Below are 19,557 nucleotides of genomic sequence, written 5' to 3'. Positions count from 1 at the left end.
CACCATTTTCAGATACCCTTTTGAGTCCTCTATCAAATCTAGCTTAAACATAAGAGATTTTATCAGAGTAGAATCATCTAGTGATTTTAGTTTCACATTTCAAGCATATCAATGTCAAAATATTGAGTTAAGTTATCCAAAGTTGGTCCAAACACATCAAGTTTCCAAAATCAAAGATATATCATTCTTTATCAGGAAACTTTATCACATCCTTTGGACATACTTAGTCATATCAATAAGGGCATACCAAATCCTCTATTTGATTGAGTAAACTTAGATACGAAAAACAAAAGTATTTGTCAACCAAAACCTAAACTTTGATCACTTGTATGACCACTCCTCAATACTTAAAGAGCAAGAATCTTCATCAAAAAATTGATTTGAAGAAAAAGCAACCTAGCCAAGAAAAAATCTGAAAGAGAAGGAATTTTCTCTATATAAACCATAAAATCCTCCTAAAACATCACACTTTCTTGCATTGGTTTCATATCTATTGAAGCAGTCACTGGTGAGGAGGGACCTCGAGGAGATTAGTCCAAACCAGTCAGCAAGAGTAAACACAACAGAATCACACAGTTTTGATGGAGGCAATGCATAACAGATAGTTTTATTGCATGAAAGTTAATTACATCCAACCGGTAACAACTGGGTTACAACATACCGACACACAGGCCTGGTAGAATAGGTCACACTGGGACCTTGAATCGAAAGATCTATCTTCTAGGCACAGTCTATCTATTCGATACTTATTGATTCTTTGAGTTGATTGATTATAAAGCTTGATTATAAATATATATATCGATCCAAAGGATCCTGTCGGCCCAAAAGGGATCAAAACCCGAAGAACAAGACCTAACGTGCAAAAATGAGTAAGGTCGACCTCCACCAAGAGATTCCTTCAAAAAACCCAAAGAATGAAATGCAAAAGGTCGACCACATGCCAAGCAACATCGAGATCAATGCCCAAGGCTCTGCAAGCTTCAAAATGGGTTTCAGTAGATCACTAGAATAGGTCTCAGGCAACTGGTAACAAATGAACAACCGGTAACAAGAAACTATCAAGGAAACTGGTAGCGATATCTTGCCAAAAAGTGATCCAAATGAGATATTGTTTGAAAGCAAGTAGGGTGATCAAGTCTTCAAGTAGAATCCAACTCCACAGGAACCGGTGAGCCAAAACTAGAACACACAAAAAGGAAAACTAAAATTGCAAACATAAAACAAACAAAAAAGAAAAATATTTTTCATTGATGCAAGATTGCTGTGAATCGGGGATGCTCCTGCATTAGACATCTGGGGTTAATAAAAAAAAGTGAGCCTCTCACTTTGCTGGGATCAAAGGGAAACCAAGGTGGTCTACCTCTACCTGAGAAATCCAAGATGAATCTCCCACTGGTCTAATCTTCCACTTCACAAGATATTCTTTTTACTGATTGCTTCGGGTACTACGCCCAATCCCACTGTCCAAAATATCTTCAATCTGATCTAGTTCCTTCTGAGGTAATTATTTCTCCAAGTCTATAATACTGTCCTCACTGAATTTTGGTTCATGGTACTCATGAAGATATGTAATGTTGAATATAGGTGAAACACTTAGACTATTCGGTAGCTCCACCTCATATGCATTTCCAGAATTGAACTTTCTCAAGATCTTATAGGGTCCAAACTTCTTCATCTGCAACTTTCTATAAGTTCCAACCAGGAATCTCTCTTTTCTCAAATAGACCATCACTTCATTGCCAACTTCAAATTCCTTATGTCTCCTCTTCTCATCTTCCTTCTCCTTGTATTTTCTATTCATTTCTTCTAAATGTTGTCTAACCTGAATATGCAATGCTGCCATGTGATCTGCAAATTATTCTGCTTCTAAACTCTTCTGGTCATCACTGCTAATGTCTCTCAATTCTGCTATCCCTTTAGGATGCACTCCAGTAACAATCTCAAAATGTGTTTTTCCGGTACTTTTATTCACTGATTTGTTATAGGCAAACTCTGCTTTTGCAAGGATCAAATCCCAACTTCTGGTTTTATCTCCCACTAAACATCTCAACAAGTTTCCCAAACTCTGGTTAACTACTTCTGTCTGTCCATCAGTTTGTGGATGAAAAGTAGAACTAAACTTCAAATCTATCTTCATCTTCATCCAAACTATTCTCCAAAAATAGCAAACAAACTTAGTGTCACTATCTGAAACTATGCTCTTAGGTAATCCATGCAATCTTACCACTTCCTTGAAAAATAGGTCTGCTACATGTAATGCATCTGATGTCTTCTTACAAGGTATGAAATGAGCCATCTTTGAAAATCTATCCACCACCACAAATATAGAATCATTCCCTATCGGTGTCTTAGGTAAGCCAAGTATAAAATCCATACTTATATCCTCCCAAGGTCTTACCGGTACTATCAAAAGTTTATACAATCCCATATTCTGACTACTAACTTTTGCAACTTGACAAACTCTACAACTCTGCACATATCTCTTAACATCCTTATGAATATGGGTCCAAAAGTACTGCTCACTCACCAATGCAACTATTTTATCAATGCCAAAATGTACAGCTAAACCTTCACTATGCTTCTCTTTTATCAGGTTCTCTCTCATGGAACTTTTAGGTATGCACAACTGGACTCCCTTAAATAACATTCCATCCTGAATGAATTAATCCGACCATTGGCTCCTATCAACCATAATTGGTTCTCTACATGCTTTCCAAGGTTCTACAAAATCCGGGTCTTTGTCATACAAGGTCTTCAAATCTTCAAAACCTAATACTGTCACTATCATCTATGTTAGCAAATTCCTTCTCCTACTCAATGCATCAAGAACTTTGTTATAGTTCCCACTTCTATGTTTCAACACAAAGGTGTAACTCTACAAGAACTCTACCCATCTCATATGTCTCTGATTCAACTTACTTTGACTGTTCAAATATTGCAAAGCTTGATGATCTGTATACAACACAAACTCCTTAGGCAACATGTAATGTCTCCACTTCTTCAAGGCTTGAGTTATGCAATAAAATTCCTGATCATATACTGAATATCTCTTCCGGGCATCATTCAATTTCTCACTGAAATATGCTATTGCTCTCCCTTCTTGACTCAAAACTGCTCCTATTGCTGTTCCACTTGCATCACAATCCACTTGAAATACCTTATTGAAATCCAGTAAAGACAACATAGGCTGCTCAGTCACTTTTTGTTTCAACAACTCAAAACTTTTGTTTTCTCTGGTGGTCCACTTGAATTCCTTCTGATCTCCCTTCATGGTTTCAGTCATAGGATTACAAACTGAACTAAATTTTTTGATAAACTTTTGGTAAAAACTAGCCAATCCATGAAATGATCTTACCTCTCCAATGCTTTCTCGTGTAGGCCACTCAACAATGGCTTTCAATTTCTTAGGGTCCATCTTCAAACCATCCTCAGATATCACAAAGCCCAAATAGACTAGCTCATCCTTCATGAAAGTGCACTTCTTGATATTGATCAGCAACTTTTCTTCTCTCAACCTCTACAAAACTTGTCTTAACTACAACAAATGCTCCTCTTTTGTCTTACGGAAAATCAGAATGTCATCCAAGTACACAATAACAAACTTACCCAAGAATTTATTCGAAACCTCATTCATCGGCCTCATGAAAGTACTCGGTGCATTAGTTAGTCCAAAAGGCATCACCAACCATTCATATAATCCTTCATTTGTCTTAAATACTATCTTCCATTCATCACCTTCTCTGATCCTGATATGATGATATCCACTCTTCAAATCTATCTTTGTAAAGTACTTTTCTCCACTCAAACAGTCCATTATGTCATCCATCCTAGGCAAGGGAAATTGATATTTCACTGTGATCTTATTTATTGGTCTTGAATCGGTACACATCTTCCATTATCCACTCTTCTTAGGTTCTAATACTGCTGGTACTGCACAAGGGATCATAATTTCCCTGATCAAACCTTTCTTCAATAGCTCCTGCACTTGTCTATTTAGTTCTTCATTCTCTGTCGGTGTTAACTAATGTGCAACTTTGTGAGGCAAACTAGCTCCGAGAACTAAGTCCATGCAATGAATAATACTTCTAACAGGTGGAAATCCATCAGGTACATTATCTGAAATGATGTCCTCATATTCTATTAGCAAATATCTTATTTCTGCCGGGTATTCTCCTTCCAGTTCTGGTCTCTCAATCTTCTTAGGAATTAAGGCAAAACACACATTCTCATGTCTCAGTCCATCCATAAATTTCCTTCCATCTACTAGATAGATTTTGGTATTTGTACAGACTTCATTTTTCAAAGTTTCCTCCAAAGGAAACAAGGTTTGCTTCATCGCATTGGCCACAATAGTGTATGTATTCTTCCTCTCATCATGTATTTCCTATCTATCAAACTGCCAGGGTCTTCCCAACAAAAGATGACAAATGTCCATAGGCATAATGTCACACAAAACTTCATCATGATAATTCCCAATTTTCAATTTTACTAAACATTGTTCACTGACTAAAAACTTATGTGCACCTTGAATCCATGCTATCTGGTAGGGCTTAGGGTGTTTCAATCTCTCCAATTTCAAATTATTCACCATCTCTTCTAAAACAATATTATTTGAACTACCACTATCAATAACAACTTTACAACACTTATTGGATACCTTACATCTGGTCTTGAATAGGTTCTTCCTCTGCAAGGGTTCTTTATCTCCTTTGGTATGACATAAAGCTCTCCTCATCATCAATATTTCTTGATCTTCCAGTTTATTATTTGATCCGATGGGGTTCTCTTCCACCACTACCGCTCTTCCAATAGCCTCTGACTTCTTACATTCAAATGCATGGTGCCCTTCTCCTCCACATTTAAAATAGGTTCCTCTGAATGTCCCTTTGTCTTGTCTTCCAAAGTTCTCATCTCGATAACCATTCGGTTCTCTCCTTTGGTAGAAATTTCTATCATCCTTCCAGTATGAATTACCTTCTTTGCTCACTTCCTTGTCCTTGTTCTAATCTGTATTGGTTCCTCTTCCTCCAATTTATCCTCTTCCTCCTTGAAATCTTCCTCTGGTAAACCTTCCACCTCTACCTCTCTGTCTCTGCTCATGCCTTTTATTCAATTTCTCTTCAGACTTTATTGCATACTGGTAAGCCTCTTCAACACTATCTAATTTGATCATATTGATTTCATCTTGTATAGACATTTGCAATTTGTTCAAATATCTTGTAATTTGTTCAATCTCATCATCAACATGTCCAGATTTAATGTTCAACTTGTAAAATGCTTCGGTGTACTCCTTCACACTAGATTCCTTCTATCTCAGATTCTGCAACTTTCGAAACAAATCTACTTGATAATTTTTCGGGACAAACTTTGATTTTAACTTAGCAATCATCCTATCCCATGTCTTAATCTTTTCTTTACCTCTTCTTTGCCTGTCAACTTGGAAGTGCTCCCACCAAAGAGATGCATGACCCTTCAATCAGGTATAGGCATACTTCACCTTCCTCTCTTCTGCAGTGTTTTCAAAATCAAAATACTTCTCCATCTCCAAGATCCAATCCATCAATTCATCTGAATCCAACTTCCCATCATATTCCAGTGGAGTAAAATGAGGTTTAGTGTTCATCCTACTTAAAACCCTTTAAAACCTTTCCTCCTTCGGATCAACTGTCGGTAGGTTCACTTGTTCTGCCGGAGCTTCTTCTCCTTCATCTTTGCTCACATCCTCAACATGTTAGCCTTTCTACGGGCTATCTCCACAGCTTCTAACCAGGCTGCTATTCCTTGCAACATCTCCATTACAATAGGGTCTACATTCCCACACGCTCCACCATTCCTAGTTCCTCTTCATGCCATTTATCTGCGCCAGTCCTCTACAAACAGGTTGGATCTGCAATCCACCACCCTACAACAAGATTTAGGACATGCAACCTCTGGAATGAACTTCACTCTGATACCACTTGAAGTAGTCACTAGTGAGGAGGGACCTCGAGGAGATCAGTCCAAACCAGTCAGTAAGAGTAAACACAACAGAATCACATAGATATGATGGAGGCAATGCATAACAGATAGTTTTATTGCATAAAATTTAATTACATCCATCTGGTAACAACAGGGTTACAACATACCCGCACATAGGCCTGGTAGAATAGGTCACACCGGGACCTTGAATCGAAAGATCTATCTTCTAGGTACAGTTTATCTATCTGATACTTCTTGATTCTCTGAGTTGATTGATTCTAAAACATGATTACAAATATATATATATATATATATATATATCGATCCAAAGGATCCTATCGGCCCAAAAGGGATCAAAACCTGAAGAACAAGACCTAACGTGCAAAAATCAGTAAGGTCAGCCTCCGCCAATAGATTCCTCCGGAAAACCCAAAGAATGAAATGCAGAAGGTTGGCCACACACCAAGCAATATCAAGATCAACGCCCAAGGCTCCACAAGCTTCAAAATGGGTTCGGATAGATCACTAGAATAGGTCTCAGGCAACCGGTAACAAAGGAACAAACGATAACAAGAAACTTTCAAGGAAACTGGTAGCGATATCTTGCCAGAAAGTGATCCAAATGAGATGCAGTTTGAAAGCAAGTAGAATGATCAAGTCTTCAAGTAGAATCCAACTCCACAGGAACCGGTGAGCCAAAACTGAGACACATAGAAAGGAAAACTGAAACTGCAAATAGAAAACAAACAAAAAAGAAAATCTTTTTTGGTTGATGCAAGATTGCTGTGAACTGGGGATGCACCTGCATCATCTATCTACACGATAAAGGAACTGAGTTTGATGAGGAAAATTTGCAAGCACGTGCCTTTGCACAAAAGTCGACATTCTTTCAATGCGTCAACAAAGGAGGAAATATCAACTTAGCTTATCTACCCAAGGATCCAATCACTTATTAAATCAAATAAAGTCATGCTAGTTTCTACACAATCCCATAAAAACATCAAGTGGGATGACGAACCTGAATCAAGAATGGGACAGAGAGAAACTGACACTTGAAAAAAGTACCTAAATATGGATGAGGGAGATATAATGGATGACGTTATTGAAGAGGAACAACAAGACCATGGCCTACAAAAACTCCTGGAGAAACTCATCGAAATAGACAAAAAAAAAAACGTCCTCCTGCTATCTAGCAAAGGTGTTAAAATCCCCGAGGATTTTGACATGGTCCTAGCTCAAGATCAGGGTGTATTTATTACCTTGGTCTTCCCAATTAGGACCCAAAATAGGACCTCACAATGGTTACTTAATGTAGGTAGGAAATCTAGCTTTATGTTTTCCTGCTCGAAAAATTCAAACATTTAATGCACAATTAAGTTTAAAATAAAGCCTACCCCCTCATTTGGTAACTAGAAAATCATAAGTGAGCTCTTGATCATAAAGTCAATTCAAGTCTATGTGAGCAAGCAATCAAGTATTCATCAAGCTTTGAAGGAGGAGATCAAGTCAATTTCAAGTATTCATGTTCAAGCACCTGTGATCAACCTTCTATGAAGACATTCTACATTGCATCCTAAACCTTTGCACGAGGATTCACGAAAACTTCATCAAGGTATCAAGTTCAATCATTTTTAGATCAAATCTAGCCTTTCCCTTAAAATGAAAGCATTCCATTTCAATATGCTTCAATTCCATTTCAATTTAAAGGTTAATTGCTAGAATGAGTTTTGATCGATGGTAAACTGCCATCAACCAAACCCATCTCCTTATTTCTATATGTAGGAAATTGTCTTCAAGAGTTGAGAGTGATGAATTTGGTAGAATAGATGGTGATAATTAGACTCAGATTTTGAAGGCACAAAAATAAAATGACCAAGATGACAACTCCCCTTAGTCTTGAAAATTTCTAACAACCTTCTAATAGTGGATTTTGTGTATCATCCTAATCCAAAAAACATCAAGTTTGTTTACCTCCGATATTCGGTGGACCAGGGCGAATTGCTCCCCCCAGTCCCAACAACTTTGCTTGAACTTTTCATCATAGGTTTTAATCTATTTTTCTTCCTTAGATCTTAGTTTATAGTTGTGCATGAAATTTGCAAAATTCTATTACTATTATTTTATGTCAATTTCTCATTGTTTTTCCTACATCTAGTATTGTAATTCTATCCTAATTCAAATTTAGTTTTCATCGCTAACAAGGGAGGGAGGAATTAATATAATCTATATTCAGTCCTCTTAGGTTTAGATCAATCAAATTTAATTCTCTTCCCTTAATGTAAAGTGGTCCTAAGCAAAATTAGTGGCTTTATAAAGTAAGGTGTTGAAGATCTAATTTTTAACATCTTACAAATCTATATCTTATGCATACAAAGGTTTGGGTAAATGCCTCTCATATCATGGTAGTCCCATAAAAATGTTGAAATGTGAGCTTGCAACATCTCCAGTAGACTATCAAGTTGTGTTTTTGTTAATTCATAATTAATGTTGAGTGTCCTTCCTAGTGATATTTCAACTGGACTAGTTGTTGTGGAGATAGAGGTAACGTCAAGATCTATAATGTTCTGGCTACAATCATTAGGAAAAGAAATAGAGAGCATAGATGGAGTTTTTGAATCTTCATTGGTCCTAAACCTATGGACTAGACAAGTGAGGCATGATACAAATTCTTCTTGTTGCAAGTCTAGGCCATAAGATTTCTGCAGGATTCTAGCAAGTACAACATCTTCATCTTGGGATTCCATCATAGGACTTCTCTTTATCACCATAAGAGTGTGCAATGAGTATTGTTCATCTTCTTCTAGCGTAGGCTAAACTGATTGTTTCTGATGCCCTCCTAAATGGCACAAGGTTAGTGAATGATCAACAACACAAAGAGACACGAAAACGTTAGATTGTCAGTGTTAGTCAATCAAAAACTAATCTAAAAAGGCATACCAAGATAGATGCTAAAAACAAGATAATATATCTAACCAAAGAAGCAAAGATAATGAGGCATCTCCAAATGCCTCTTAGCATGGTTTTAGTTCCTTTCTCCCTTGTTCCTCTCCTCTCCAAGTTCCAAAATAGTGTAGCTCTCAGCAGCTTTTTGCACTATGGATGCTTATGGAGGATTGAGATTGAAAGATTGTGCTTCGAGTATGAAATGATAAGCTAATGCTATGCTAAAAATGCTCTCTAAAATGTCTATAGCTCAGATGCATACAAGTTTTCAGGATCTGGATTATGAAGGAATGGGCTCTATTTATAGGGAAAATGGAGCAATGGATGGTTGAGATTGAAAGATTCAATCAAGGGTTGAGTTTGAAAGTTGGGGATCCATGTGCACAATTGGTACCAATAAAATGGTGACAAGTGTCAACATAGGATTGGGTTGAGAGAAGAGGTTGGAGGCATTAAAGGCCTGAGAAGACCTCATGGTTATCTAAAGGCTAAGGGTCAAGTCTAAGTTAGGCTTACCCACTGGATTAAGAGTTAATCCAAAGATAAACCTTTGTGCAAATGTTTAAGGGATAATCATGGTCAAAGCATTAATGGCTTGATGAGACCTTTGGGTTGGATAGAGGTTGAGTCAAAACAAATGTTTTAACCATGTGGGAGGGTTTGAATTAACCATTAATGGTTTATTGGAGACTTTGGGGATTAAGTGGTTGAAGGTTGAAAGCCTTTAAAGGTTATCAAAGACTTTAAGGGTTTTGGTGGTTGAAGGCTTGAAAACCTTTAATGGTTATCAAAGACTTTGAGCCATTTGAGAAGTGACTTCCCTTTGCTTAGGGATGTGACAAAGTTTAGTGGATGGATTAGGCTAATTAGGAAGGGTTTAGAAGAATTTAGAAGGGGATTAGATTTTGCAAGTGGATTTGGTGGGTGAGGGAAAATAGGATTTTATTAAAATAAAAATTCATTTATTCTAATAAATGTGTGCAAGTTGCATTTGTAGGAAAATGCAAGTGGGGGGGATAATGATTTAAATAAATGTTTTATTTAATTTATTTAAAAGACGAAAAGGGGATTCTGATTAAATAAATAGATTTTATTTATTTAATTGATTGTGAATTTGATTTAATGATTTAATTAAAATAAATTGAATAATTTATTTAATTAATAGAAGAATGTTTGGGGATGAATTAATTAAATATTTAATTTAATTAATTTGATGGCTAGTGGATTTTTAATCAAATAAATAGCGAATATTTATTTAATTAAGCTGGACAAATTTATGTGACTACAGTTTCAAATTTGAATGAGGTTGAGCTGGTGGGTATAATACCAATTGGTTGGTTTTATCCCTAGTGGATATCGTCATGTTACTTGACCGATAAGCAATAAAGATATCAATAGTTTCCAACTAGGGCCTTGCCAAAATCAGTGGGTATCCACCCAAATAGACCTTAGGTTGAAAAACTATAGAGTCAACAAGATAATCACATGAGTGTATAGTTATCATTAAATCTTGAATCACTCCTATATTCATTATAGATCTATCTAGACTAACTGCAATACTATTGGTGTTGGTTGTGTGTTGTCCAACTATATCTTATACAATGTTTGCTTAGTCACGATGTTTATGGCTACCTCAAGATCTATCATTGCATTTTAAATTAGGGTCCCATTGATGCTTACATCTAGAACTAGGTTCCCCGGATTCAAATATTTGGGGACTACTATGATTCTCAACACGATCTTTGTTACAAGATACAGTTTTCATTGCACCAAAAGATCGACCTATCAATGCCCAATATAACCACTAGACTTATAGAATCCATAGGAGGTTGTTAAACCATATCGTGAATCCCCACAAGGGGTGCTAGCCCACTGCCAACAATCCCCCTCCCAACATCACTTACCATGGCCTGCATGATTCAAACCTATGACCAAGCTTTGATACCACCTGTTACAAGCTAGGGTTGCCATTACACCAAAATATTGACCTGACAATGTTCAATACAACCACTAGACTTATAGAATCCACAAGAGGCTATTAAACCATGTCACGAATCCCCACGAAGGACACTGGCCCACTGCCAATAATCTCAACCAACTGTCTAATGACATGGACTATTTTAGGGTCTTGTTTCTTCTTACCAAGTCATCTAAGACACATTTCTCTAATATCCTTAGTGTAAATGGCAATGTCCTTGATAGCTTGTAGGAAGGGTATTTTTATAGTCACGATTTTTAATTGTCCTAAAAGGTCAAATTTGGGCTCAATTTGTTATTTTTGGGTGTGTAGCCTCTTAGGAAAAGGTGGGTTCTTACCAGGTGATTCATCATGTGTTTCTGGCTACTCTAATGGCTGGTTAGTGACATTAATCACTAGTCATTAGAAAGTTCTATAATCTATGGAGATGTAGGACCATGAAGAGTCTTAGCTAACTGTAAATGGACATCACTTATTTCAACTATATAGGTTGGATATTGAGTTGTCTCATTAACATAAGCTTGTTGAGCAGGTTTGTTGTTAGGATTGGGTGAGGGTTAAGTAGGCAACTAAGGTACTCTTGGTGGAGTAGAGGTAGGCATGTTATAACTTGGCATAATGGCTAGCTACCAAGGAAGTACATTAGGCATTAAGGCAGGCTATAGAGGTGAAGAGTCCTAGTTGAAGAAGAGTCCTAGTCCTTTTTTGTCTACAGTGAAGATAGTACTCTACAAGAGAATCCTCTACTTCTTGTTTTTTCTTAAGGTGAAGGGTATCCAACTAGGTTTCAAATTAACTTATTATATATTTCTTTATATTAAAGAGTAGGTTGTTTAATTCCACCCTTGAGACACTAGTAGATGTCTTAATGGTAGAAAGAAACCCAAAGCTCCTATCCTTCCTCAAAGTAGCCTTGGAGTAATTCCTTGCTAGTTTTCAAATATCCTCAAAGGTTGATTATGTAATATCACCTCCACCCATCAAATTGAGTGAATCAATACATTCCTCATTAACTCTCCTAATAAAATCTAGTTCAAGAGACTCAAGAGTGAGCCTATTCTATTTGGATTTATTCAAACAAAATTGGAACCTATTTATTGTTGGCAACAACAATGAAGGAAAACCTAAGAGGGGGGGGGGGGGGGTGAATCAATTTTCACCAAATTAAGAAAATTAAGAACAATCTCAGATCTAAACAACTAAAGAAAGAATAAAGATAAAGACAATAACACCTACACACATAACACCAAGATTTTGATGTGGAAAACCGGGTTAAGGGAAAAATCACAGTGGGAACCTACCCACAATAAGATGATACTCTATAGTAGTATGTGTAAATATTACAAATAGGGAATGCACATGCATTAAGGCACATTTCCTAGAGCTCACTGCTCAAAATATATGACCTAGAAGGATCCAACCCTTAGGGAAGGTTCACTACCTTACAATAATGATCAAACTACAATCTGAAATACATGAACTGCAAAGATAGCATCTGTTAATGCTTGATGATAGTTCCGGTTAAGCTCAAATGTCCGCCCTTCACCAATCTCTACTCAATACACCACACCAAAGGATAAATTCACTTATGCACACATAAACCACTCTATGATAATGCAGACACCCATCGACACCCAAATTACATGAATCTAATGCCTATTTATACAATACATCAACCTTGACTACAAGGTCGAGCAAATCCTCAACCCTCAATTATAAATTTACATCACACGATACATAAATCAACCACCAGAAGAATATTATGACATAGATGACATAGCATGGACCTAAACCAAATCTCCAAATATGCATCACTACCGAAAATCTTGCCAAGAACAACCACAACACCTTACACCATCAGAAATACCACATAACACAAAGAATATCAATCGATTAGCAAAATCACCAAGAATGTGCACAAGGATCAATGTAGACCACCAAAATGAATAGAACACAATCAGGAAACACCAAAAAGCATGTTAGAACCATCTGCAATAGCTGCACCAACACCACTTATTCAAATCTTCATCGATTAACACACTATTACTCAAGAACATTCATCACCAACAATTCAGACTAGAAAGATAGCTTGTGTAGCACCGAATCACAAATCATCTGAAATGAAGATACACATGACCATCCAAAACACTCTCCCAAATCCGTAACCAAATATATGATCATACTAGAGCACATCAGATCAAATAAAAAACTCTGAATAAAAAGACTAAACTCCAAACCAGATCAAATGATATGACAAGAAAACTTCTGGATCACTGAAACCAATAAGGAATGAAGTATTCCAACATCCCAAATAGATAAACCAATTGGATCAACTCAATGCAAACATCGGATCACCAAACAACTCTCTGCAACACAAAAGCATAAATATGTTGACATCAATGACAACAACATATCCTAGCAACAACAATACCCAACAATCTCCCCCTTTGGCATTGATGGCAACATATGAATGTGAAAAAAATCAATGCAAAGGAATGAATCAACACCAGCAAACTCCCCCTAAAAGCATGGACACAGAGCTCTAAAGTTAAAGAATTTTTTCACATGCATCTCTTCCCCTTTGATATCAATGCCAAAGAAAGAATACAAAATATGCTTCTGCCCCCTAAGAAAATCTCTCTAAAACTCATCCTCTAAGAAGGACAATCACTCCTCCTTAGCATAAAATCACAACTGGTCATCTGAATCACATACTGACTACTCCAGCTGAGTAGCAACAACAACTCATCAACTCAGATAAGAAGATAAGGCTTTGAAATCTATTGGATTGATGGAACTCCATGCATCTAATTCTCAACTGGAGGGGCAAAGACCCCTAACTTGTCTCTTGAATAGACAAATGTATTTGTGGGAAAATGTTTAGTAAAAATATCTACAATTTGATCCTTTGTAGATACATATTCAAATCTGACTTCCTCATCATTGACTTTCTCCCTCAAGAAATGATACTTTATTGACACATGCTTTTTTTTAGAACGGAGTACCAAATTCTTTGAAATAATGATAGCATTTGAATTGTCACAATATACAACAGTAGGCTCATCATACACAACTGTAATATCCTTCAACATCTACTTCATCCAAACTACCTATGTACAGTTGCTAGTAGAAACAATGTATTCAACTTCAACAGTAGATAGAGATACAACATCTTATTTCTTACTGGACCATGAAATTAGCTTCTTTCCTAGAAATAAATCTCCACCAGTAGTGCTCTTGTAGTCATCAACATCACCTAACCAATTAGCATTAGTCTAGGCACATAGCACAAAATAATCATTCTCCGGATACCATAAGCCATAGTCAACAGTCCCCTTCAAGTTTCTGAAAATCCTCTTCACAATAGTAACATGAGTCTCTTTAGGATCAACTTGAAATATAGCACAAAGACAAACAACATGCAGAATATCGGGTCTAGTCTGAGTTAAGTACAACAATCCACAACCATAGATCTATACAAAGTCTAATTAACTTTATGAGATTCATCATTCTTAGACAACTTGCATGTAGTCACCATAGGAATTCCAATAGGCTTAGAATCAGCTAACCCAAACTTCTTCAACTATTCCTTCACATACTTAGATTGAGAAATGAAAATACCTTTATCGGTCTGAGTAATCTGCAATCCTAGAAATAATTTCATCTCACCTATCATAGACATCTCAAATTCTTTTGCATATCATCAACAAACTTCATACTTAAATCATCATCTCCTCCAAAAATGATATAAAAAAAAAAGACTTCAACAATCAAAATGTTATCATTCTCAACTTTAAAGTATAAGTTACTATCGGTAGTACCTTTACAAAATCCCAACTTTAACAAATAATTATCCAACCTAGCATACCAGGCTCTAGGGGCTTGCTTCAGTCCATATAGCGATTTCTTAAATTTGCATACCATATCTCCTTCATCTGATAAAGAAATTCCATCTAGTTTCTCAATGTAGACTTCCTCTTCAAGATCACCATTCAAAAAGGTTGACTTGACATCCATCTGATACACCTTGAAATTCTTATAAGAAACATATGCAAGCAACAATCTAACAATTTCAATTCTAGCTAGAGGAGCAAAAGTTTCTTCATAGTCAATTCCTTCCATTTGAGAACATCCCTTACATACCAATCTTGCTTTGTTTCTTACAACTTCATTGGATTTATTCAATTTATTCTGGAACACCCATTTAGTGCCAATTACATTCTTGTCTTTAGGTCTCAAAACAAGCTCCCAAGTGTTGTTCTTCTCAATTTGATTCAATTCTTCTTGCATAGATTTTATCCAATTCTCATCTTTACATGCTATTGCAACATCTTTAGGCTCAATTTTTGAAATCAAACATATCTCTTTAGCAATAATCCTTCTCCTAGTCATCACACCTTTTCTTTTATCACCAATAATTTGATTTTTTGAATGATTCAGTCTTACATACCTTGGAATATTCTGATTGTTCTGATTGTCAGGCTCTTGCACTTCTTCACGGGCAACAACAATATCCAAATTACTAGTCTTTATCAGATCAATTTTCTTCAAGATCTCAGTCAGCATAGGCTTTGAAATAACATCTTCATCATCAAAATCATATGCTTTGATCTGCTTTCTAAGACATTCATCAACCTTTACATTTTCACTCTCAACTATCTTCTTCAATCTCTCGTTGTAACACCAGTAGGCCTTGCTCTTAGTAGAATATCCCAAGAAGATTCCTTCATCACATCTTGCATCAACTTTCCTATATCCTCATCTCTCTTGATATAATATTTACTTCCAAAAACTCTGAAATATCTAACTATAGGAACATGACCAAACCATATCTCACAAGGAGTCTTACTAGAATCACCTTTAATATGCACTTGGTTGAATGTGTAAACAATAGTGCTAACAACTTCTCTCCAAAAGGTTTGCACAACATTTCCTTTAATCAACATAGTCCTTTTATCATCCAAAATTATTTTTTTCTTTCTTTCAACAATTCCATTCTGCTGAGGGGTTCTAAGAGTAGATAATTGTCTTCTAATTACATTCCTCTCACAAAATATATCAAAATCTCATGATGTAAATTCTCCTCCTCAGTCAAATCTAAAGCATTTCAACTTCAATCCTATCTCAGTCTCCACTCTAGCTTTGAATATCTTGAATTTCTCCAATGCTTTTGATTTCTCCCTTAGAAAAGTAACCCACATCATTCTAGAATAGTCATGAATCAACAAAATGAAATATCTGTCACCCTGGATGCTTCTCACTCTTGTAGGACCACATAAATCAGTATGAACAAGATCTAATAATTCATTAGATGAATTCAACTTACTCTTAAATGAAGTTCTTGTTTGCTTTCCCATATGACATTCCTTATATTCCAGATTAGCGGGCTTCACAATCTTAGGAAAATCTCAAACAACTTGAGTAGAACTTATCCTTACCATGTTGTCAAAATTAACATGACACATCCTCCTATTACACAACCAACTTTCATAAATTTGAGCAATCAAACAACTTGAGTAGAACTTATCCTTACCATGTTGTCAAAATTAACATGACACATCCTCCTATTACACAACCAACTTTCATAAATTTGAGCAATCAAACAACTTTTCTCACCAACATTGAAGTGAAAGATATTACCTGTATCCTTAGTCCCTGGTGCAATCTCTATACTAGAGGCATTTAGGATCTTGCATTTACCATTATTGAATTTCAAATCATATCCTTTGTCAACCATATGTCCAACACTCAAAATATTATGTTTCAAACCTTCAACATACAAGATATCATCAGTATTATGCTTACCATTGAAAGATATAGAACCTCTACCATGAATCACACAAGCTTTGTCATCTCCAAATCTCACTATTCCACCATCATACCTTTCCATATTCAAAAATTTGTTTTTGTCATGTGTCATATGATGTGAACAACTACTACCAATCACCCATTCATCTTTCTCTTCAATGTTAGTAGCCAAAGATTTCTCCTCAACAATGCAGCTTGTAGAATTCATGGTACCGAATCATCTTCCTTGATAGTAATAAATACAAATTTATCTTTTGAATTCCCATTCTTTGATTCTTCATCTATCACACCTTCATCATCAACATAGTAGCATCTCTTCTGATTTCTCAACTTTCGGTAGGGCTTATAGGGCTTATCATAATTTTCATACTTTTCATATCTATCATTCTTATCAAATCTATCACATCTTTCATGCTTATCATAGCTAGACATTCTTTCAGGGCACCTAGAAGCAAAGTGTCCTATCTTATTACAAGAATCATTTCAAAGGTAACTTTCCATCATACTTACTGACCCCTTTAGTCAATATTCAAGCAATAAGGGCTTCAAGCTCATCCAATTGTCTTTCTTTCTCTTCCACCTCTCCTTTTTCTCTTTCAAATCTTGATACCCAACATGAACTTTCTACTAGATCATACTTCTGCTTCCCAGATACAGAGGCTTTGAAAGTTGTCTTAGATTTACCATGTGATTCTCCAAATTCACTCAACTCAAATGCAACAAGATTCCCAACCAACATGTCCCTAGTTACAATAGTCACACTCCGGATCTCATCAATAGAAGCTACTTTATGCTTGCAAGCAAGAGGCAATGATCTCAACACTTTAGCAACAATCTTATCTTCTTCAAGAGTTTCACTATCACATATGATATTCATGAAAAGTTCATTCACCTTAGTCATAAAGGATGTTATGTTTTCATCTCCTCCCATCTTCAATACCTCATACTTTCCTTTCAAACTTTGCAACTTAGCAACTTTAATTTGTGCATCTCCTTCATAAAAGGTCTCTAGCTTCTTCTAGATCTCATGTGTAGTCTTCAAACCCATCACATTAGTCATCTCTGAATTAGTCAAGGCACTCAATAATGCTTCCTTATCTCTTACATTATGTTTAAAATCCTTGATCTCAACGACAGTAACCGGTCCATTTCTGAGGAACATTGTAGACATTGTTTGTAATCTTCCAATACTCATCTCTAAGGCACTTAAGGTGAACTTCCATCTGGTCCTTCCAAACAGTATAGTTGCTTCCACCAAACCTAGGACTTTCCTTCTTGAACATATAGGTTGCCATCCTAGATCTCCTCAAGTGGTTTAAGCTTTTTCAGGAGGATCTAGCTCTGATACCAATTGTTGGCAGAAACAATGAAGGAAAACTGAGAGGGGGTTGAATCAGTTTTCATTGGATTAAGAAAATTTAGCACAATCTCATATCTAAATAATTATAGCAAGAATAAAGATAAAGACAATAACACCTACACACATAACACAAATATTTTGACGTGGAAAACCCAGGTAAGGGAAAAACCATGGTAGGAATACACCCACAATAAGATGGTACTCTGTAGTAGTATGTGTAATAATTACAAATGGGGAATGCACATGCATTCATGAACACTACCTAGAGCTCACTACTCAAAATAGATGACCCAGAAGGCTCCAATCCTCAGGGAAGGTTCACTACCTTATAGTAATGATCTAACTACAATCTGAAATACATGAATTGCAAAGATAACGGCTGCTAATGCCTGATCACAGTTCCGATTAAGCTCAAATGTATGCCCTTCACCAATCTCTACACAATACACCACACGAAAGGATAAATTATCTTATGCTCACATAAACCACTCTCTAATAATGTAGACACCCATTGACACCCAAATTACATGAATCTAACACTTGCTTATACAATACATCAACCTTGACTACAAGGTTGGCCAAAACCTCAACCCTCAATTAAAAATTTACATCACACAATACATAAATCAACCATCAGAACACCATTATGACATAGAAAACATAGCATGGACCTAAACCAAATCTCCAAACATGCATCACCACTGAAAAATACCGCCAAGAACAACCGCAACACGTTACACCACCAGAAATACCACATAACATGAAGAATATCACCAGATCAACAAAATCACCAAGAACACACACAAGGATCAATGCAGACCACCATAACAAATAGAAAATGATCAAGAAACACCAACAAGAATGTTAGAGCCATCCACAATAGCTGCACCAAAACCACTTATTCAAATCTTCATCGATCAACACACTAATACTCAAGAACATTCATCACTAGCAATTCGGACTAGAAAGATTGCTTGCAGAGAATCAAATCACAAACCATTTGAACTGAAGCTACACATGACCATCCAAAACACTCTCCCAAATCCACAAACAAAGATATGATCATACTGGAGGACATAAGATCAAATATCAAACTCTGGATGGAAAGACTAAACTCCAAACCAGATCAAATGATATGATCAAGCAAACTTTTGTATCACTAAAACCAATAAGGAATAAAGTATTCCATCCTCCCAAATAGATAAACTAATTGGATCAACTCAATGCAAACATTAGATCAAGAAATAACTCTCTGCAACACCAAAACACATGAGTATGTTGACATCAATGACAACAACATATCCTAGTAGAAACAATACCTAACAATCTCCCCCTTTGGCATTGATGGGAACATATGAATGTGAAAAACAATCAATGAAAAGGAATGAATCAACACCAACAAAATCCCCCTAAAATCATGCACCCAAAGCTCCAATGTTAAAGTAGTTTTTTACATGCATCTCTCCCCCTTTGATAGCAATGCCAAAGACAAAATACAAATTATGCTTTT

Source organism: Cryptomeria japonica, chromosome 4 (assembly GCF_030272615.1).
Source record: "Cryptomeria japonica chromosome 4, Sugi_1.0, whole genome shotgun sequence".
NCBI classification, from domain to species: Eukaryota; Viridiplantae; Streptophyta; class Pinopsida; order Cupressales; family Cupressaceae; genus Cryptomeria; species Cryptomeria japonica.
The sequence above is the reverse complement of the archived record's forward strand: the minus strand, read 5'-3'. Positions refer to the sequence as shown.